Source organism: Hippopotamus amphibius, chromosome 9 (genome assembly GCF_030028045.1).
Source record: "Hippopotamus amphibius kiboko isolate mHipAmp2 chromosome 9, mHipAmp2.hap2, whole genome shotgun sequence".
In the NCBI taxonomy this organism is placed as follows: domain Eukaryota; kingdom Metazoa; phylum Chordata; class Mammalia; order Artiodactyla; family Hippopotamidae; genus Hippopotamus; species Hippopotamus amphibius.
In genome coordinates, this window is record NC_080194.1 from 85,031,866 (window position 1) to 85,054,576 (window position 22,711).

The 22,711-nt window shown below is 36.9% G+C and overlaps 2 pseudogenes; both read left to right on the forward strand.

Moving 5' to 3' along the window:
- Positions 1 to 2,796: 2,796 nt before the first annotated feature.
- On the forward strand, positions 2,797 to 3,723 carry LOC130861242 (olfactory receptor 8B3-like; annotated as a pseudogene).
- A 3,522-nt stretch (positions 3,724 to 7,245) lies between these two features.
- LOC130860934 (olfactory receptor 8B3-like) lies at positions 7,246 to 14,760 on the forward strand (annotated as a pseudogene).
- The last annotated feature ends 7,951 nt before the right edge of the window (positions 14,761 to 22,711 follow it).

The following is a 22,711-nucleotide window of genomic DNA, read 5'->3' on the forward strand; positions in this document are numbered from 1 at the left end:
TCTCAGGTTTTGCTAGTGCTGGTCCATGGAATCCCTCTGAGCAATAAGGTATTAGATGATCTCTTGTTTTGAATCCCTTCTATTATAATTCTTTCAGATTCAAGCAGGGACTGCATGTACATATATCAGAAAGTTTCTTTTAGCTTTGGTATCACAGTGGCTGCAGGATTCTGGGATGATATTAAAGGTTCTAGGTGTCTGGGGTGGTACCTTACAAGTGAGGGGTCTATGATTCACAGTTAACCCAGTGTTGAATAAAAAGAGTGAGAAAGAGAGTCAGAGCTTGGTTAAGGACAGAAATGGGAAGAATATAAACTGGCCTTTATAAATGATATATAATACAATAATAAAAATTTACAGTCACAGAAGCCGTTGTTTCAATTCTATAAGTGTATGTATACTGACAAGAAAGAGGAAAAAAAAAGTGTGTGTGTGTGTGTGTGTGTGTATGACATACACAAAGACAGAAAGACAGAGAATTTGAGTTTTACACTGACTTATGTGACCTGATTGCTCTGCTGTGACTTCTTACCTAGAGTTAGTGAGCTTCATTTTGAGAGTTCCATTGTCATCCATCCTTTACTTAATATTCTAAGCTAGACAGTTGCATTTATCCTCACGTTTTCTTGTACCTTCAAATCACTTCACTCAGACCCTGAACAATCCACCTTTTAAAAAATCTGTCTGAACAATCCAACTTTTAAAAAATCTCCACTCTCACTGGCATGAAAATCTTGCTTAGACTAACAAAGCGGCTGCTGACTGGTCCCCTTGAATTCAGTCTTATTCCCCTTTGCATCCATCTTCTACACAGCCTAACTGTGATATTACTAACAGCAAAACTGCACCACTTCCCTATTTAAGAAACATTTAGCAGCTTCCTTCATTAAAATAAGGGTGACATCTTATAGTGACTCACACATGATTCATGAACTGTCTTCTGTCCAATTTTCAATCCTTCTAGACTGATTATATTACCTGATATGTGACCTGATTTTTCTGGGTCTGCATAGGCTTTTCTTCTCTAATGAAACCATTTCCTGTCACTTAAATTTAGAAGCTCAAACCCCAGTAATCCACGTGTCTGCCCACCGGGATCCTTTATGTTTGTCCTCCATTAGTCCATTTGTGTCTGTTGGACAAAGTGCTGAATTGGGGATCATGCCTAAGACAGGAATTGTAGCCATTTTCTGCTCCTTTCTGGGACTGATGAAAATTAAATCAAACAGTAAATGAGAATGTTCTTTGAAAATAAATGTCTGACATCAATGAGTGAGTGGATAATGGAATATAAGGAAGGTAAAGTTATATATCTTTGTACTATATATGGATACGATAAACACTTCAACTTCTTATATCAGATGAATAAGCGCACTATCCAAAGAACATGATCTGGCTATAATGTGTGAGATGTTTTCACCTTTTAACTGAGATCTGGACCTTTTTACCTAGTCTCTGGAATTCTTACAAAGGAAATCTGTACAGGAAATGTTTTTGAATCAGTGTGTTCATGGAGGGTAGGTGGTTCTAGGGCCTCCTCTTCTGCCACCTTGCTGAATAGGAAATAGGAATTTGTTTTCAGTTTTTCCTTAGGGGATGTGCAATCCCTATAGTGAAGGGAAAACTTGAGTAAAATGTTGAATCTCTGATGGACTAAAGACGCATAACGGTCCTATAGGAAAATAAACCCCCCCCCCCCAGTTCTCTATTATACCTAGAATGTTTCCCTGGGGAAGAGTCTGAGCGAGCTTCTGCCCTGGTATAACTGAGTGCATTACATTATTACACTCACGTTAAATCTTCTGTGGCTTACCAAGTGGCAAATATGATAATAATAAAAACTTTATCTGCTGCTCAAGAGGATTGATAATCAGAAATTATGAGGTGAAGTTCTGAAAGATTTCCAGGGAATATCAGAAATTAAGTGTGGGCTACATCCTCTTAGAATGAAAGGAACCAAAGCTTCAGAGCCTGAGGTTGCTTTTCCAGGACCATGGGGGTAATAACACAGATAAGGAAATAGCAGGGTTTTCTGGCCTAAGGAGGGTGAGTTCTGTATATATTAGTGTCTTCTATTTGTGATGAGTGTTCAGGGATATAAGACATGAAACTTTCCTTCCCATTTCTGTAGTCCTGAGTTTCAAGTGAAATTGGTCGAATAACCTGTTAAAGGAAGGGTGCAAGGAAAGTTTAGAGACATTATTTCACTCAAAGAAAGCATTTTATCGATCGGTTCCATTGATGGAGTTATCATTCTTCTCCATTTATGGCTTTTATTTTGTGACATGGGGCAGTAACTTAATCTCTCCTGGATTCTGGTCTCTTAGTTTTGGTTTAGAAGATGCTCTTGAGTCTCACCCCACTAAGTCTAATCTATGTTGGTGACCGGCACCAGGTTGTTTGGGGTTGCTTCCTCCAATTTTACTGGTGAGGAGAGGGCTCATGTGAATGAAGAAATGATGAGATCAGAACAGGATGACTCAGTCCCGGTCTAGGCTTCTTCTTCCTAATTCTGTGGTTTTTATAGCAGTCATGTTTGCATATGGAAGCAAAGGCCTTCATGCTATAGGCTAAGTTTTAATGTTCTTTGCTTATATAGCTTATAAAGTCTAACAAAGGAATGTCCATGTCACTCAGTTTCATAATAATGATAAAATAGTCTCTATGGTTCCAGGTTGGTCTAGTCTCTGATTTACCAGTGTATTCAGCATTCTTTTGAGAAGAGAAATTGTGGGAAAGTTGAATTTTTCTCTGTGTAATTTTTTCCCTTGTGTCCACAGATTCTCTTAGGGAAGGATGGTTTCTGGAAATGGTTCTTTCGTGACTGAATTCCTTCTTTTGGGATTAACAGACCAACCAGATCTCCACCTCCCCCTGTTCTTATTGTTCCTAGGAATGTATATAGTTACTGTGCTGGGAAATTTAAGCTTGATAATCCTAACTGTGCTAAATTCACACCTACACACCCCCATGTACTTTTTCCTGTTTAATCTGTCCTTCATAGATCTCTGTTATTCTTCTGTGTTTGCACCCAAAATGCTGGTTAATTTCATATTAAAGAAGAATGTTATTTCTTACATGGGGTGTATGACTCAACTTTACTTCTTGAGTTTTTTTTTGTATTTCTGAATGCTATGTGCTGACATCAATGGTCTATGATCGCTATGTGGCCATCTGTACCCTACTTTTGTATGATGTTACCATGTCCTCTAAAATGTGTTCCAACCTTATGCTTGGTTCATACATGATGACGTTTTTTGATGCCACGGCCTTCACTGGATGCATGCTGAGACTGACTTTCTGTGATGCAAACACCATCAACCATTATTTGTGTGACATACACCCTCTGCTCCAGCTCTCCTGCACAAGTACCACATCAATGAGCTGGTGGTTTTCATCATGGCAGTCACCAATGTCATTGTGCCCAGTCTCACCATCTTTGTCTATTATGGTTTCATCATCTCCAACATCCTTCACACCAGCTCCACTCAGGGCAGGTCGAAAGCCTTCAGCACCTGCAGTTCCCACATAACTGCTGTTTCTCTGTTCTTTGGATCAGGAGCATTTATGTATCTTAAACCATCTTCTACTGTGTCTATGGATGAGGGAAAAATCTCTTCTGTCTTTTACACCAATACTGTTCCCTTGCTGAACCCCATAATTTACAGCTTGAGGAACAAAGATGTTAAACTTGCTCTGAGAAGAACCCTGAGTAGGAGATAGTTTTGATCAAAGAGTAACTGTCTGTGCAGTTGGATATATTACAAGGAGATTATATGTTTAATTAATATATTATTAATCACAGCATTTTTAATCTATTCTTTCCCTTAATATGGCAAAGGAAATTTGAGTCTTTTTTTCATAAATTATTTCCAGTCTCTGTAGGATAGGTCTTTTTTTCCCCTCATGATTACCACATCTTCTCTATTCTTTTTTCTTGTTTAGTAATAACGTTAAGTAAATAATACATTTTCCTGTCTTTATATTGTTGTCACTTTTGAACTTTCCCCCCTCTGGAGCATAATGGTCTTCAAATAATGGAATTAGGTAACTCTAGAGTGCCATCGTATCATTGAGGGTGTTCTTATCTGCCACGTGCTATTAAAAGAGTGACTTAGAGACTCTATTTCTACTCTTTTCATGCTCCAGTTGGCAAGAATATGTCTCCTTTAAATGCCAGAGCCTCAAGGCCCCAGAAAGACTGCGAAGGATAACCCACTTTGCATACGTAAACATGACACATCCAGCTTCTTTTGGCAAAGTGTTTCTTACTTTTGTGCAGTCAAGCCAAGACATGACAGGTCATCAGACTATATTTATTAACAAATGAATGGATAAAGAAGATGTGGCATATATATACAATGGAATATTACTCAGCTATAAAAAGGGATGAGATGGAGCTATATGTTATGAGGTGGATAGACCTAGAGTCTGTCATACAGAGTGAAGTAAGTCAGAAAGAGAAAGACAAATATTGTATGCTAACTCACATATACGGAATCTAAAAATTGTACTGATGAACTCAGTGACAAGAATAAGGACACAGATGCAGAGAATGGACTGGAGAACTCGAGGTTTGGGAGGGGGCGGGGGGTGAAGGGGAAGCTGAGACGAAGTGAGAGAGTAGCACAGACATATATATACTACCAACTGTAAAATAAATAGCCAGTGGGAAGTTGTTGTATAACAAAGGGTGTTCAACTCGAGGATAGAAGATGCCTTAGAGGACTGGGGGGGGGAGGATGGGGGGGACTCGAGGGAGGGTGGGGGGGGAGTCGAGGGAGGGAGGGAATACGGGGATATGTGTATAAAAACAGGTGATTGAACTTGGTGTACCCCCCCAAAAAAAAAACTATATTTACTGTATGCATGGGGAAATTAAGGTTAGAGTGGTGAGATTTACAGAAGTCACACAGCTTCACAAAGAAAAAGTCTCAACTCTTTTTTTTTTAATACATCTTTATTAGAGTGTAATTGCTTTACAATGTTGCATTAGTTTCTGTTATACAACAAAGTGAATCAGCTATATTTATACAAAGTGAAGTAAGTCAGAAAGAGAAAAACAAATACTGTATGCTAATGCATATATATGGAATCTAGAAAAATGGTACTGATGAACCTAGCACCAGGGCAGGAATAAAGGTGCAGATTTAGAGAATGGAGGTGAGGACACAGAGAGGGGAAAGGGAGGCTGGGAAATAGTAAGAGAGTAGCATTGACATGTATACACTATCAACTCAACTCTTAGCCTTCTGATTTCAAGTTTGTTACTTTGTAGTCTACTTTGCACCTACTTTCTTCCATTACATTTATTTCAGGAAGAGTGGAATATGAGAAAACACTGCTAATTTCAAAGTGGACTCTGCCTGGTCCTAAGATGACACATGAATTTCTCTTGTTGTGAATATCACTTTTTCTATTTATTTTTTTTTAGGAAAGCAGTGTGGTTGTTCTTTTTGTTGGGAAAGAGGTGGACTTTGGAGTTAGTATATTGGAAAGCAGATTGGCTCGCATGGCGAAGTTACTTTTTCTGAAATGATTCTAAAAATTGAATTTGGAATGTTTGCAACTGTTTATAATTCAGGAAAAGCACATGAGAGAAAAAGACACCCAGAGTCATGGTAATATGTCAGGACTCAGAGAGACACATGGTCAATAAGTAAGAGATCCCCTTTGGGAGTGGTCATGAGGATTAAGAACTGCATTTCAATCTCAACTAGCAACCTGTTCTGTTGAGTATTGTCAGTACATTCCATTGTCCATAAAGCTTTGATAAAATTATAATACACAATGTCCATACATTAGTGTTTGGAAATCAAGGAGGAAAAGCTATGTCCCTATCTGGAGAACCAGGTAGAGAGAGGGCAGTCACTTTAGGAGATAAAATAGTCAGGGGTAACTGGAACTCAATTTAGAAAGAAATATTGTGATAATGGAAGTCCCTACCTATTACTGTCTCCTTTCTGGAAGGCCCTAGAAATGTTGTGGAGATCACATAATTTCTCTGGATGGTGAAAGCATAAGTTACTTGAATTGAAAAAATAAAGCTAAACCCACAGGACAGTAGGACTTGGAAATGACGAAATCACTTCTTTTCTTGTTGGCTTCCATATGCTACTTCCATTTGGATTTTTAGGTATGAAAACTTGAATTGCAGCTGGTGTAGCAATGAGAAATTTTTTTTTTTAATTTTATTGGCTGTGTTGGGTCTTTTTTGCTGTGCGTGGGCTTTCTTTTTAGTTGCGGTGAATGGGGGCTACTCTTCATTGTGGTGTGCGGGCTCCTCATTGCCATGGCTTCTCTTGTTGTGGAGCAAGGGTTCTAGGCATGTGGGCTTCAGTAGTTACAGCACATGGGCTCAATAGTTGTAGCTCACGGGCTCTAAAGCGCAGGCTCAGTGGTTGTGGCGCATGGGCTTAGTTGCTCCGCAGCATGTGGTATCTTCCTGGGGCAGGGATCAAACCCATGTTCCCTGCATTGGCAGGCAGATTCTCAACCACTGCACCACCTAGGAAGCCCAGCAATGAGAAATTAAAGAAATATTCGATGAATAACTGGTTAGTGGGTCTGTTTGTTTTTTAGATACTTGGGATTGCTAAATCCTTGTCTTAGGTTTAAAACAATCACTCATTCCCCATCCTCTGATCCCAATATAAATATGATTTATTTTAACTTTACAAGTTCTGGTTATATGAAATAGTTTATCTTGGCTGCAGTTCTCCGTTTTGTTTGTTTCCTTTTACTTACTCTTCTTTTTGAAAAACTTTTATTCTTTATTGAAAGAAAATTATATATAAACAAATAAATAATATCTGTGCTATTTGGAAATTTTTGTGGCCATTGCAGAGGCATGTCCACTGTGTTATATAGTGTATCATAATTTGAGGTGGCCACAAGAGTGGCTTAAACCTGGTCACTAATCTTCCATTTCATGAGCATCAAGATGGAAATGAAATCTGTTTCATGTATAGAAAAGATAAACATTCCTGAAACTTAATTTGTCTTTGACTAATTGCAAAAAAAATTAATAAAGGTAGTTTAAATACCATTTGTTACAATTAAGTGTGGTGACATTTTCTAAAGAGGTAATTTAGCAGATAGTTGAGCAACTTGATCACTTTCTTGTTAGCAATAAGCACTGTGTCTATCTCTTTGGACTTCTTTCAAAAGGAGAGAAATCAAGTCTCAGTCTGTTTTACATTCACAGCATCTTTTTGCTTAGTTGTTTTTGCTTTTTTGAGTTACATGAATGGAGCTGAAAGTAATGAGGGAAGGTATGATTCTATTGACATTGTCACCGCTGAGAGTCCACCAGGTAAAACATGGAATTTTCCTGTGCCTGTGTACTAAGCAGAGCTGTTTCTATGTCAGTGTGGAAGTTTTGATTTTCTAGACTTAACCAAAATGGTCTTCTCAGTTAAGGACCAGAAAGTTCCCTAATTACATCTTGAATTTGTTTAATGTAAACTTTCTCTGAGCACATTGCTATTGTTGCTCAGGATCAGGTTTGGAATGAACGCGATCAGAGTGCATGTGGTTAAGGGCTGAGGAAACCCAGGAATAAAGGGGTTTTGAGTTCTGAATCACTTTAATTCCTGAGCCCCCAACTTTATTGAACCCTATTCTTCACTCTTACTTACACAGCTTCTCTCTGTCTTTTTGTTTTACCTGCTTAACCCCTGGCAATATGTGGCAATGTGATATCTATGACAAACAAGGCAATATAAGAGACTGATATAGAGGTAAATATTCACATAGAAAGTAGAGTTACTTCTTATATATGGAGTGATTCTAAAGCTGGTCTTATATAGTCAACATTACTCCTGAAAATCGATTATATCAACAAACGTCCATGTTGAGGACAGAAATGGTATCTTCCCCCGAGGCTGGCACAGTTGGTTTTTCTCTCAAGCACTGGGGCATTTCACTGTATATTCAGCCTGGCACTGCATGAACTAGTTGGTTTATATGCAGGCCTGTATCATACAAAATATGACCCTTTCAACATTAATATCTGACTCAGTGTGGGAAGTTTTAAATTCAAAAGCAGAGGTCAGCCTATACTTCATCAGTGAGTAGGAGGCAGGTGGAATCACCTGGGTAAAGTCTCTCTCTGACATCATCAAGTTAAATAGACCCACTTAAACAATAAAGCTGTGTGCAGGGTTTTGCATTTGCTCTTTGCAAAGGTGTTCATTGCCGTTTTCTCTGTACTGTCACATCTGCCAGTCTGTGTGTTTCTCAGGGAAGAACTGTGAGGTACATGGGGAAATGGTTCCTAGTTGCCATTTCATAGATGATAAGACTACTGCTCAGAGAGGTTCCTGGCTTTTTCCAAATCTCAATGCGTGGTTCAGCTGAGACTAGTTGGGTGTTTTCATTCTAAATTTATCAGGTTTAAAAAATATATTATTATAGAAAACTCTCTGTATTTTGAAAAATTGGTGAAACTTGAATAATGATTTTCGTGACTAATGATGCCTCTGAATAGAAATAATAGCAAAATACTCAAATAAGAAAAAATATCCAGGGAACATCTTTCACATGTCTTATTTGACAGAACTTTTGCCTAATTTAGAATGTGTGAATATATTCTTGCTTGATACAGGCTTATAAAATGAATGGGAAGACATAAGGTTAGTCTGTAATAATCATTATTATTAGCTGTTTGCTATGTCCCAATAAGTTGACACATTGAATATCCAGTAAACTGTAGGAGACAATGGGTGAATCACGGCAATCACTGGGGTTTTGTAGTAATGCAAGTAAGAGATGATTTCTCAAATCAAAGTGGTAGTATCATAGCTGTGGTATATTGGGAACCTTGTTTATATTATATATAAAAGTAGATATATTTGCCTGTGTAAAATTTTAAAACTTTCATTTGGCCTAAGATACTGTAAGCATATCAGTGGAATAGTAGTAGATTAGAAAAAATATATAGTTTAAATGCAGGTGACAAACATTGGATTAGTATTCACTATGTTCCACAACTAGACAAGAAGTAAGAAAACAATCCCACAGAAAATGGGAAAAGGACTTAAACAGAAAATTCACAGACAAAGAAATTCAATAGGTTTGCAAATTTATGAAAAGATACTCAAGCTCAGTAGTAGGGGAATGAAAGTTCAGTTTACACCTATCAGACTGTCACACTTCTAAAACACCAGTACCACTTTTGCTGCATAAGTGCTGACGGAAGCAAAGGTAGTTTCACATATTGCCTCCAGATATAGTAATTTATTATAGTCTTTGGGAAAAGCATTTGACATTAAACTGAAAGATAATATTTTAGATACTTATTTTACTGAAGAAAATGTACTGGTCTATGAATTACGTACATGCATAATGATAATTATTTTAGCATTTCTCGTGGTGGTAAAAAACAAAACAAAACTGGAAGAACAGTGAAGTTTTATCAAGATGGAGTGATTGGGGGGCTTACCTGGTGGCACAGTGGTTGAGAATCTGCCTGCCAATGCAGGGGACAAGGGTTTGATCCCTGGGCTGGGAAGATCTCACATGCCACAGAGAAGCTAAGCCCATGCACCACAACTACTGAACCTGTGCACTAGAGCCTGTGAGCCACAACTACTGAGCCCACATGCCACAGCTACTGAAGCCCGCACGCCTAGAGCCCATGCTCCATAACAAGAGAAGCGACCACAATGATAAGTCCACACACCACAATGAAGACTAGCCCCTGCTCACCACAACTAGAGAAAGCCCGTGCACAGCAACAGAGACCCAATGCAGTCAAAATAAATAAATAAATAATAAAATAAATCTTAAAAAAAAAAAAGAATGGATTGTGGCTCTAGTTTTAGTTTTTTAGGGAACCTCCATGCTGTTCGCCAAAGTGGCTGCACCAATTTGCATTTCCACCAGGTGGGTAGGTTTCTCTTTTCTCCACACGCTCTCCAGCATTTGTAGTTTGTAGATTTTTTAATGATGGCCGTTCTGACCAGTGCGGGGGTGGTGCCACTTTGTGGTTTTGATTTGCGTTCCTCTGATAGTCGGTGATGTTGAGCAACCTTTCATGTGCTTTTTAGCCATAAAAGAATCTGAAAAAGAGAGTATATATGTATATGTATAACTGATTCACTTTGCTGTACACTTGAAACTAATACAAGATTGTACATCAGCTATATTCCAATAAAAATTAAAAAAAAAGAATGAAAAAAAAAGATGGAGTGATTGGATAAGTTATGATATATCCATAACAGAGAATACTGAAGAGATTTTAATATTGTATTGTTAAATGATAGAAGCAAGAGATCAAAAATATGTACTTGTAGTCAGATATAAGGCCTATAAATGTTTGGGTTACATGAGCTTATAGGAAGACACAGCAGGGTGTGTGCTAGGTTAAACATGTGACTCAGGGTGATAGATGGAAGGGAGCTAAACAGGAAAGGGAATGATAAGAAAAGAGGAAAGCAAGGTGATTTCTTTAAAAGATTATTAGTTATTATGGAAGATGTGATCATGTATGTCATCATGGGAAAATTACATATGTGAAGACTGTGTGTGTGCATGGAATATTTTGCTTTGAGAGGTGTTTCAGATACGCCACTTGCTCTGTGTTAGTGGCTGTACCTAAATGTCACGCAAGCACTAACAGAAGAGGGAATTTTTTTCTAACTCATTTGCTGTGAGGGAATGTGCAATCTCTATGGTGAAATTCTGGGTAGAACATTTTCTCTAAAGGCACTAGGGTAAAAGTATGTTCCTTTGCATATAAACAATTTCATAATGTCTCTCCTAAAACTTTTGAATTGTCAAGTGGCTCCTGGATACAGCTTTCTGTGTATTGACTGAATCCTTAAAGCTCAAAATTAAATAATATACACGATGCTACCTGTTATTAACTTAAAAACACAGATTGCTGTTTGGATTGTTTTTTGTAGTTTAAAGAAAACCTCTGGGCAAAATCTTAATTAAAAAACATGATTTTTCTGACTGACATCAAAAGCTAAGATTTATAAATGCCCTGACCCTTTTCACACAAAAGCGAGAAAAGGAGTTTTAGGATGGTTTCCAGACCACTGTGAATATAAGTGTATACAGGGCTTTTTGTTTTTGTTTTTGTTTTTCTGTTAAGCTTTTTATTGGACTATAATTGCTTTACACTGTTGTGCCAGTTTCTGTTGTACAACAGAGTGAATCAGCTGTATTTATACATATATCCCGACATCCCCTCCCTCCCATGGCTTGTGAGCCTAAGTTTTCATTTACTACTTAGGTAAATACCTTGATTGGGGAGAACTTTATACTGTCAAATTGTTTTCTAAGTAAGGTGTACCATTATGCATTCCTACCAGTAATGTATGAGAATTCCAGTAACTTTGTGTCCTTACCAGCACTAGGTATACTCATTTTTGTGTGTGTGAAATTTTAGCCCTACTAATAGGTTTGTAGTGTTATTTCATTTGGTTTTAATTTGCATTTCCATAATGAGTAATTAATTTGATCCTCTTTTCATGAGTGTATTTGCCATCCATCCTTTCCTTTGGTGAACTATCAGTTCACATGCTTTAATCATTTGTTTATTTAGTGAATGACGTTTTTTAATTTTAAATGTTCTTTATATATTTTAGATGTACATTCATTATTATATATGATTTACAAATATATTCCTGCTGTGTTTATCTTATTTCATTCTTTTAATATTATCTTTCTAGGAGGAAAAGGTTTTGATTTTGATAATGTCCAGTTCAACTATTTTAAATTTTATGGACCATTTCTGTTCTATTGTATTTTAGGAGAGTGCAGAATAACTACCCAATTTTTCTTCCACCACATTAAAAATGTATATCTTTTCCAGTTTTAAAAACATATCTCGAGGATTTTAATTTGATTTTTAAAAATGGTCTTAACACCTTCTAGGGATAGTCCAAACAATTTTTTTCCTTTTTAATTTGGTTCAGATGTTGTCTAAGACAAAAGTCCCCATCAGAGGGAGGTGTTTACTTAGATTCTCACTGAAATAAGTTGCAGCTGAGAATAATTCCCTTCACTGAGAGGTAAGTACCTACTTAGACCACATAACACTATTCCTTAATTCATAGGGGAAATTAACACAGATTAATTTTTCACACTGTTCTAGCTCTGGTATGGAAGAAAATTATTATTTTAGGACAGTTAAAATTATAAGAAGGCTTTCTCCTGAAGACCCACTGTCCCTTTTCTCCTTTAACAAGATTCATGCTCTAGACTGCATAGAGAATTTATGAACTAACAAATCTCAGAGGGAACATTTTTCCTATATGTGAGTCATTGATTGGACAGTTAATAACTAAAATAAAGGAAAGCCCAGATTACTTCACTTCTCTTTAAATAAGAAATGTGCTGTCCTGTTGTAGGATCTACTAGGACACATTTCAGAGTTCTGTTGTCCAGAAATGTAACTGTTCATTGCCTTTACACCCAGCTTCAATATGTCTGGCTTCATGCATGAACTGGGTAAAAGTCCCTCTTAACAAGTTTCTGAATTTCTTACAAACTCTCTGCAGAAATTGTTTTTGAATCAGTTGTTTTTGTAGGAAAAAAGAGACTAGGGTTTCCTCTTCTGTAATCTAAATGAACAGAAAATGGAAGTTTAATTTTGGCTCTTCCTTGGGGGATGTACGATCACTACAGTGAAGGGAAAACTTGAGTAAAATATTGAATTCCTAAAGGACCAAAGGCAGATTAAGGAATAGGGTGTAAATGCAATCCCCTCAGTTGAATGTAGAATGTGGAATGTTCCCCTGGGGAAGAGACTGACAAGCTTCTGCCAAGTTTATAACTGAGTGCATTATATCATTACACTCACAATAAATCTTCTGTGACTTATCAAGTGGCACAAATGATAATAATAATGTTTATTTTTCCCTGCTGCTTGAGTGAACTGAAAGTCATAAGCAGAAATGATGATATATATTTCTGAAAGATTTGAAGTCAAATCAGAAAATACATGTGGGCTGCATTCTCTTAGAATCAAAGGAACCAAAGCCTCAGAACCTGAAGTTGCCCTACTAAGACCACAGGGTAAAAGCAATGATAAGAAGTCACTAGGGTTTTCTGGAAGAAGGAAGGTGAGTTTCTGAATTCTGTTTATAATCATGTCCTTCTAGTTTGAGATGGAAGTCCAAGGATCTAAGATATGACAATTTATTTCCCACTTTTGCATCTTGAGACTCAAGTAAACCTGACATAAGTATCTGTTCAAGGAGGGGATCAGTGAATGTTCAGAGACATTAGGGGGCTCACAGGATGCATTAGATCAGTCAATAAGTTCCTTCTTCATGGAGGGAAGTCTCACTTATCTACATTTGTGACATTTACTCTGTTATGTGGGGCAGTAAGTTAACTTCTCCTAGACTCTGGCCATTTAGTCTTAGTTAAGAATCAATCCTCTTCGTTCCCACCCCTCCAGGTCTAATCTGCATTAGAGGCCAGCAACAAATTGGTAGGGTCTCTGCCCACAATTTTACTGGTGAGGGGAAAGTTCAACTGAATCAGGAAATGTTGAGATGATTCTATCCTGGTCCAAATATCTTCCACTTTAGCCACTGTTTTGTTTTGTTTTGTTTCCATAGCTGTCACGTTTGCATAGAGCAGCAGTTCCCTTCCCACAGTAGGCTAAGATTTGATGCTCTTTTCTACTTAGTTTATAAAGACCTTAAAAAGCAAAATTCCATGTTGCTCAGTTTCATGATAATGGGAACACAATTCCGTGAGTCCAGGCTGGGCTATTCTCAAATATTCCACGCCCAAATATTACACTCATGAGGGGAAATATTGTGTGAAAATTGAGTTGTTGTTCTCTAATGTAACCCTTTTCTCCTGTGCTCACAGATCCCCTTAGAGAATAATGGTTCCTGAAAATGATTCTTTCGTGACCAGATCTCCAACTCCCACTGTTCTTCCTTTTCCTAGCAATGTATATGGTCACTGTGATGGGAAATTTGGGATTGATATCCCTAATTGGGATGACTTCACACTTACACACCCCCATGTATTTCTTCCTCTTTAACTTGTCCTACATACACCTCTGTTATTCTTCTGTGTTTACACCCAAAATGCTGGTTAACTTCATGTCAAAAAAGAATATAATGTCTTACATGTGTATGACACAGCTTTACTTTTTCAGTTTTTTTTTTTTCCATTTCAGAATGCTATGTGTTGACATCAATGGCCTATGATCGCTATGTGGCCATCTGTACCTTGCTTTTGTATCACATTGTCATGTCTCCTAATGTGTGTTCCAGCCTTATGTTAAGTTCATACTTGATGGCATTTTCTGGTGCCATAGCTCACACTGGATGTATGCTGAGATTGACCTTCTGTGATGCGAACATCATCAACCATTTTTTCTGTGACGTCCAGCCTCTGCTCCAACTCTCCTGCACGAGCACCTACGTCAGTGAGCTGGTAGTTTTCACTGTGATGGGTATCAACATCACTGTGCCCAGTCTTACCATCTTTGTCTGTTATGGTCTCATCCTTACCAACATCCTCCACATCCACTCCATGCAGGGCAGGTCCAAAGCCTTCAGCACCTGCAGTTCACACATAATTGCTGTTTCTCTGTTCTTTGGATCAGGTGCCTTTATGTATCTCAAACCATCTTCAATGATATCTATGGATGAGGTAAAAATCTCTTTTGTCTTTTACACCAATACCATTCCCTTGCTGAACCCCTTAATTTACAGCTTGAGGAAAAAAAATGTTAAACTCACTCTGAAAAAAACCCTTGGTAGGAGACAGTTTTGATTAGAAACAGTATCTCTGTGTTCATGAGTTACAGGCCAGTGAGATTCTAAGTGTTTAATTTTAGTGACAGCTTTCTTATCCTATTTTTTCCTAATATTTTTTCACTAGTATCATAAAGAAATTTGTCTTCTCTGAATAATTTATTTCCATTTTTATTTATAAGTATTCTTTTTTCCTCACTGTTTTCACAATATAATTTCTACCATTTTCCTGCTTAGTAATAACATTAAATAATAAATATAGTCACTCTTTTCCTTTTCATTTTGAAATTGTTTTCCCCACTGGAAAAAGATGAATGTTCTCCAAATATTGGAATTAGGTAACTAGAGTGAAACATATCATTGGGGGTGTTTTTATGTGTCACTTGTCATAAGAAAGATGAATAGGATACTTTATTCTAATCTTTCCATATTCCAATTGGCAAGAGTATGTATTCTGTAAATACCAGAGATTGAAGTTTCCGTAAAGACTATTAAAAATCCATCTGTAAATGTTTGGCATCAAGCTTCTTTCGGGAAAGAGTTTTAATTTTTACCTTTGTAGGTCAAATTGACACATAGCAGATCATCAAAATATATGTTTTGCATTGATGGGAAAGAGAAGCAAAGAATGGTTAATGATTTACATAAAGTCACATAGCTTTATAGAGAAAAATTGTAGACTAAATACTTAGCCTTCTGATGTCAAGTCTATTATTCTTTATTCTTCAGTATACTCTGTACCCTTTTGATTCTATTATTCTGTTCCAGTGAGCATAGAATATGAGAAAACATTTCTGATGGAAAGTTGACTCTCCTTTTTCCAGAATGATACATGAATTTCTCCTTTCTTTCCTTTTTAACAAAACAGTTATTGTTTTTATTTTTTAATTTTTTTTGCTAGTAAGAGAAGAGCTTTGGGTCTTGTGTGTTGTAGAGATGATTTACTCAAATAGGGAAATTACTGTTACTGCAAAATTAAAAAGCTGAATTTGGAATGTTTGCAAGTGTTTGTTCACAGAACAGGGCATGAGAGGTAAAGATGCTCAGAAACATGTAATTATGTCAGGACTCAAGGAGGCATATTGTCAATAACAAAGATGTCCCAGTACAGGGAGCGGTCATGAGATTTAGGAGCCTCATTTCATTCTGAAACGGCTTCCTGTTTTGTAGAGTATTGTAAATACATTTTGCTCTTCATAATTTTAAAATAAAACTATTTGCATAATGACCACACATTAGTAGTGTTTTGGAGAATGAAAGTGGAAGAGTTGTGGCCTCGTTTGGGGAATTAGGTAGAGAGAAGGCATCAGTTACAGGAGATAAATAGTGAGGAGTAATTGCCTCAAGAAAGGAAGACATAATTTATGCAGAAAAGTGGTGGATAATGAAAACCCTTCCCTATGACTCACTCCTTGTGGAAGGCCCTAGAAATACTATGGAGATCACAGGATTTCCCTGGATAGGTTGAAGCTCAAGTTATTTAATATTTAAAATGTTAAACCATCAGAGCTGGATGACCTTGGAACAACTGGATTATTTATATTTTTATTGGCTTCTATGTGCTACATCCATACGGAGTCTTAGGTGCAAAAACATCAAATTGCAGCTGGGAGAATAATGACAAAGTGAAAGAAATATATGGTGAATAAACCAAGTTGTTACAAAGGATCTTGGATTATTTTTTTAAGGCAAAAAAGTGCTACTTTAAAAATCCTTAATATGCTGTCTCAGTGACAATGTAAATATTTTCTAAGCTATTTTAAATAATATTCATTATTTAAGAATTTAATATTCAGGATTATTTTCTTAATCTCCAGAGACTATTTCTGTATTTTGAAATTTGGCAAAAATGGTTTTTGACTTGTTTGTTTTTAGATGTTTGGCACAGCTAAATCCTTGGCTAATGGTTTTAAATGACCCTGACTGTATTCCATCCCCTGACTGTAATATGAGCATGATTGATTTTCACTTAGCAAGTTCTATTTATCTAAAACAGTTGCTCTTGGTTAGAGTTTTGGTTCTTTGTTTGCTTTTTTAAACTAGTGTTCGCCTGCATAAACTTGTTTTTCGGATGGAAACAAAATGTGTATCCAAAACAAATGACTATAACTGAGCCATTTGCAAAACTTTGTGGACATTGCAGAGCTGCATCTACTCTCTTATGTACTTTATAACAATTTGAGGTTTCCCAAAAGTGAGTTAAGCCTGGTCACTAAGCTTTCATTTCGTCATCCTCAAAAGTGAAACAAAATCTGTTCATTTATATAACAAACTACACTTTGAAGTTAATAATTTTTATCTTTGACTGATTTGAAAATATAATGAATAAGTTAAAATTATTACTTTTTGTAATAATTTGTAATAACTTGTAATAATTAAGGGTGGCAACATTTTAAAAGAGGCAAGTTAGCTGATTACTAAGCAACTTAAGCACGTTTTAGTTAGCAATGGAACTATATATCTCTCTACTTGGACTTCTTTTAAGGGGAGGGGAATCAAGTCAGGGTAGCTTACATGCACAGCATCGTTATTCTTAGTGGTTTTTGCTTTTTCTTGAGTTAAAATGAGTGGGACTGACAGGTTCTGAGGGAAGCTATGGTTCTATTGAAGGTGTCACAGCTGAGAGTCAACCTGGTAAACCCTGGGTGTCCCCTGTCCCCAACTTAGGACAGAGATTTCTCTAAATTGCTGTGAAATCTTCAAGTCTCCAGGAATAACAGAGACAATCCTCTTACTTTAGGACCAGAAAGAAGGTTCCCCGATTGCAACCTAAATGTGTCGAATGTAATTTGTTTTGTGTAAACTTTCTCTGCTGTTGTTGACTGGGATCAGGTTTGGAATGATGGTGATTGTGGTGCACTGTGGTTACGGGCTGAGGAAAGGGGGTTTGCGTTTGTATCCCTGTAATTACTGAACCCCAACTTTATGAAACTCCATCTTCCATCCTCCATCCTCCATCTTCTCTAAATGGCCTCTCTCTACACACACATACACGCACGTGCGGGCGCACACACGCGCACACACACACACAGAGTCTTCAAATCTTGTATTTTGTGAGATAACTGCCTACCACAAATTGTATGGCATTCAACCCATCTTTAATCGCTGCAAGCACATCCAGGTCCCTGCTTTGCTTCCAGCTCCTGAGTGAAAGGAATGAGATAAAAGCACTTAATGAATTTAGCAAGATTAAATAAACAGTTATTGTTTTGGTCATTCCTTTGTTTATTTAAAATAAAACAAAAATCTTTTTCACCCACTAAGTCCTTGGCAATGTGTGGCAATGTGCTGTGTGTGAGAAACTTAATAAGGCAATGTAAGAGACTGATAGAAAGGTAGATTTTCAGAATGCAACATTCACGTGGACAGATTCCAAAATTGGTCACTTGTCAACATTATTACAAAAAATTAATTATGTCAGCAAATGTTCATGTTTTGGACAGAAATGGTGTTTTTCTAAGTCTGGAACATTTGGTTTTCCCTTAAGCACTGGGACGTGTCACTCTATATTCAGCGTGCCATGAGATGAATTACTTGGTTTATATGCAGGCCTTATTGTGGAAAGTATCCACCTTTAAACATGAAAATCTCACTTAGTCGCAAAGTTTTACAGTTGGTGCCTGTGACTCCCCTCTTCTTCAGTGAGTGGGAGGCTATTGGAATCACCTGGGCTGTTTAAAGTCTCTCTTTGACACAGAGTGGAATAGACCTCTTCAAATATTAATACAGAAAATGTACAGGGTGTTAGAATTTCTCTTAGGGGTAGTGTTGTAGTTTTCTCTGCACTGTCACATCTGTTTGTCTATGTGTTTCTCAGGGGAGAACTTTGAGGTAAATGGGGAAGAGGATCCTAGTTCCCATCTCATAGGTGATGAAACTGATTCTCAGAGATGATCATGGCTTGTTCCAACTCACAATCAATAAGTGGTAGAGCTGGAACTAGATCTTGGGTATTTTGATTCTATATCTCTCAGGTTTTTTTTTTTATTGTTATAAAAAATTAACATACTTTTAAAAATCAGTGAAATATAAGCAATAATTTTAGTCAATAAAAATGGCTCCGAACACTAATAAGAGAAAAATACTCAAATAAGAATAATGTTTAGAAACGATCTTTCATATTTCATATTCCATCATTGCCTAAGTGAGAATTTTTGAATATAGTCTTATATACTATAGGCCTAGACAATAAAACACATAAAGAATAAAGGTAGCCTATAGTACTTGTTAATGTTATGGGTGCTTACAAAGCCCTAGGGTCGGCTCAACTGTAAGTTCTTATTTTCAACATCTTACCAAATTTTCACATCAGTGATATTTGATAGGCACTAACATGATGAGCCCAGCGCGGCAGAGACTGCTTGCTGTTAGGTTGAGACAACATGGTGAGACCTAGAGGATATTATGCTAAGTGAATTACATCAGACAGAGAAAAAGAAATATTGTATGATTTCACTTTTCTGTGAATCCTAAAACAAACAGAAAGAACAATCATAATGAAGCAGAAAGTGAGTTGCAGATACAGAGAGCAAACAGATTGTTGCCAGAGTCAAGGGAGAGGGGAAATTAGAGAAACTGGTGAAAGAGATTGAGGTACAAACTTCCAGTTACAACATAAATAGTGTTAAGTGATAAGTAGAAGTGTACAGTGTGGGGAATGTAGTCGGTAATAATATATCTTTTTGTGGTTACATACGGTATCTAGACTTATTGAGGTGATCATCACTATGTTTTGTTCCAGGAACTAATATAGTGTTGTCAGTCAATTGTACTATGAAAACAAACAAGCAAGCAAACTTATAGAAAAAGAGATCATCCTTGTAATTACCAGTGGCAGGGTGTGGGGGAAGTGGGAATTGGATGATGGTTGTCATGGATTGGCAGGTCCTCTTTCTGCTTGTGTATCTTTATTTCAGGTCTAAGAAATACAGTCATGTTAGTCAGACGTCAATATGTCATAACTCCCACTGAAGACTTTATTGTGTATAATCAGACTTTCTTTGAGATGGAGAGCCAGGGCTGGTACAAGGATAGCCCTGAATAGAAACTACTGTCTTATTTTTATTTTAAAATGTCATAAGCATTTGTGAAGTTTCCTGGTAGGAATTCTAACCTCAGTTCATATTCTTAATAATTTTCACTTCACCTTAGATTCTTTTCCCAAGTGTTACATCATATATACACCTTTGCTTGCCTAATTTAATTAGACTAGTAATTTCAAATAGTATACAATATATTGGGAAGATTCTAAACTAGAGGTAGAGAGCTAAGAAGATGTTTCAAAGCAGCCTACAATTAAAATTTCAATGGCATAATCTCAATTTTCATTAATCAGAAACTCAGTGCCTAGTGTTCTCTCCCATCTCTCCTTTTTAGGGGTTGCCGTGCTAAAAACAAACAAACAAACAAACAAAATGTCCCATAATTGTGGTAGCACAACTCATTGTTTTGTGTGTGGAGGCAGTCCTTTTTTGGAACATTTTGAAGACATTTTTGAGAGCTTCATGCTTTTCTACTAATAAGAGAACCCTCTTTTATTATAGGATGATACTCTTCTCCCTCCTTCCACTATATATATGTAGTGTGTATAGACTCATATAGTATATATTCACACACAAACTTATATTTCTAAAATGGGTAAAATCCCCCAAGACAATTGAGTGGTCTCTGAAAAGTAAACATTCTCCAACTTTCTTTTTTATGTATTTGAGAAGGTTAAAGTTTTCACAATACTTAATATGTGTAAAATACTTCAATCAAAATAGTAGTTTCATGGCTTCTCATCAAAGATAACTGTGACTCAATTTCTTTTTTTAGTTTTAACCAAGACTTAATCATAGTTTTGAGAATGATATTTTTACTACATAGCTTCAGTTTGCAAGTGGCTAATGGAGAACTATGGAAAGTTCTTGAACTGGGGAGGGACAGAACTGTGATTTCAGACCTTATTCTAGCAGCAGTGTTCATGGCTCAATAAGAGGGAGCATGTGGGGAAATGCTATAGAATAATATTTAGGTGCCACTATAGTTCAGTAGCTCTGTTTAAAAAGCCAGAAGTTGTATGGTGGCTAAGGGACATGGGAGGAGGTCATCATGATTGCACATGCTGTGACTTAGTGGAAGACAAATTTTGAACATAATCTGAAGGCTCTTAGACAAAAATAGCATGATTTTCAGAAATATTTATTGAATTCTTTCTATGTACTCTGCATTGTTCTTAGATTCAGGGCCCAAGTATTTAACAAGAGAGAATAAATGTTTGTCCTTATAGAATTTACAGTTTATAGAGAAATAGTTATTAAGGAGAAAATGTCTGATGAATGTTATGATAGAGAATCTACTGGAATTCATGAGAACATGAATAATGGCAGCTGACATTTACTGACTATTTATCATATGCCACTGTCCCAACAATGTTAATTAGGTTTTGTTTCATTTAATTAACATAACAGTGCAATGAAGAGATGCTATTTTGCCCAATTTTATTTTACAGAGGTGAATGAAGAGATTAAGTAACTTGTTCAAAGTGTTGTAGTTTGTAAGAGTGGAAGAAGGAAGGTAGGATTCACAACACTCCCTCTAACTCCATAGCCCCTACTCTTTTCTATGATGAGAAGAAATTGATAAGCTCAGTTACTGAAATGTTACAGAAAATGACCCAGCAGCAGAGTCAGGTAGAAACTTCCAGTAAGTGTTTAAAAGTATGAAATATAGAAGGGATATACAATATTGCAAATTACCCCAGAGAGAGTTACCCCAGAGAGAGAACAAGTGAAATGAGTTACTGCAACATTTGAAAAATTTCAGATAAAGAAATAAAGAAACCTGGAAGTAGGACTCTTGTGGAAATATGTCCATTTAGGAGATGGAAATAAAGAGAGAATGAAGCAATGTAGTAGCTTTCGCTTCAGAGGTGAAGAGAATGAGGAGATGGGAATTTACTTTGGATTTACCTGAGGGATGAACAATGTCTAGAGTAAAGTGAAAATGAATAAAAGAGTAAGTCTATAAGATCATGCACTAGGATATATAATTTCCTTATTCCCCTTTATACATATAATCTACCCCCTGGGGAAGAGACTGAACAAACTTCTAGCCTGTTTTTATCCAATTACATCATTACACTCATATTAAATCTTCTGTGTATAATCAAGTAGCAAGTGTAATAATAAAAGGCTTTGTTTTTTTTCTATTGCTTAAAAGAACTGAAAATAATCAGAAATTACAGTAGTTCAGAAAGATTTCCAGAGCATAGGTGAATTAAAATCTAGGTTGTCTCCTCTTAATAGTCAAAGGAATCAAACATCAAGAACCTGAAATTACATTTCCAATATCAACAGGATAAATACCCAAGATAAGGGAGCCAGGCCTGAAGTTTTCTGAACAAAGTAGGGTGAGTATCTGAATTCAGTTTACAATACTGTGTTCCTTGTTTTGAGATGAAAGTCCAGGGACCTAACATATGCCCATTCTTTCTCGTTTTGTGCAGTTCTGAGACTCAAGTGAAACTGGTGGAAGAATCTGTTGGAGAGGAATCAGAGAATGTTTAGAGACATTAGGGGGCTCAAAGGTTATATCAGTCAGGAAGTTTCCTCTAAGTAGGTAGAACTGTCACTCTTCTACTATTGTGGCTTTTTATTTTAAGATTTATTTATTATTTATTTATTTGTCCACTTTTAGCTGCGTTGGGTCTTCATTGCTGAACGCAGGTTTTCTGTAGTTGTGGCAATCGGAGGCTACTCTTCACTGCAAGGCGCAGGCTTCTCAATCTGGTGGCTTCTCTTGTTGCAGAGCACGGGCTCTGGGCTCCCAGGCTTCAGTAGCTGTGGCAGGCAGGCTCAGTACTTATGGCTTGCAGGCTCTAGAGCGCAGGCTCATTCATTGTGACACAAAGGCTTAATTTCTCTGCGGCGTGTGGGATCTCCCTGGACCAGGTTTCAAACCCATGTCCCTTGCATTGGCAGGTGGAT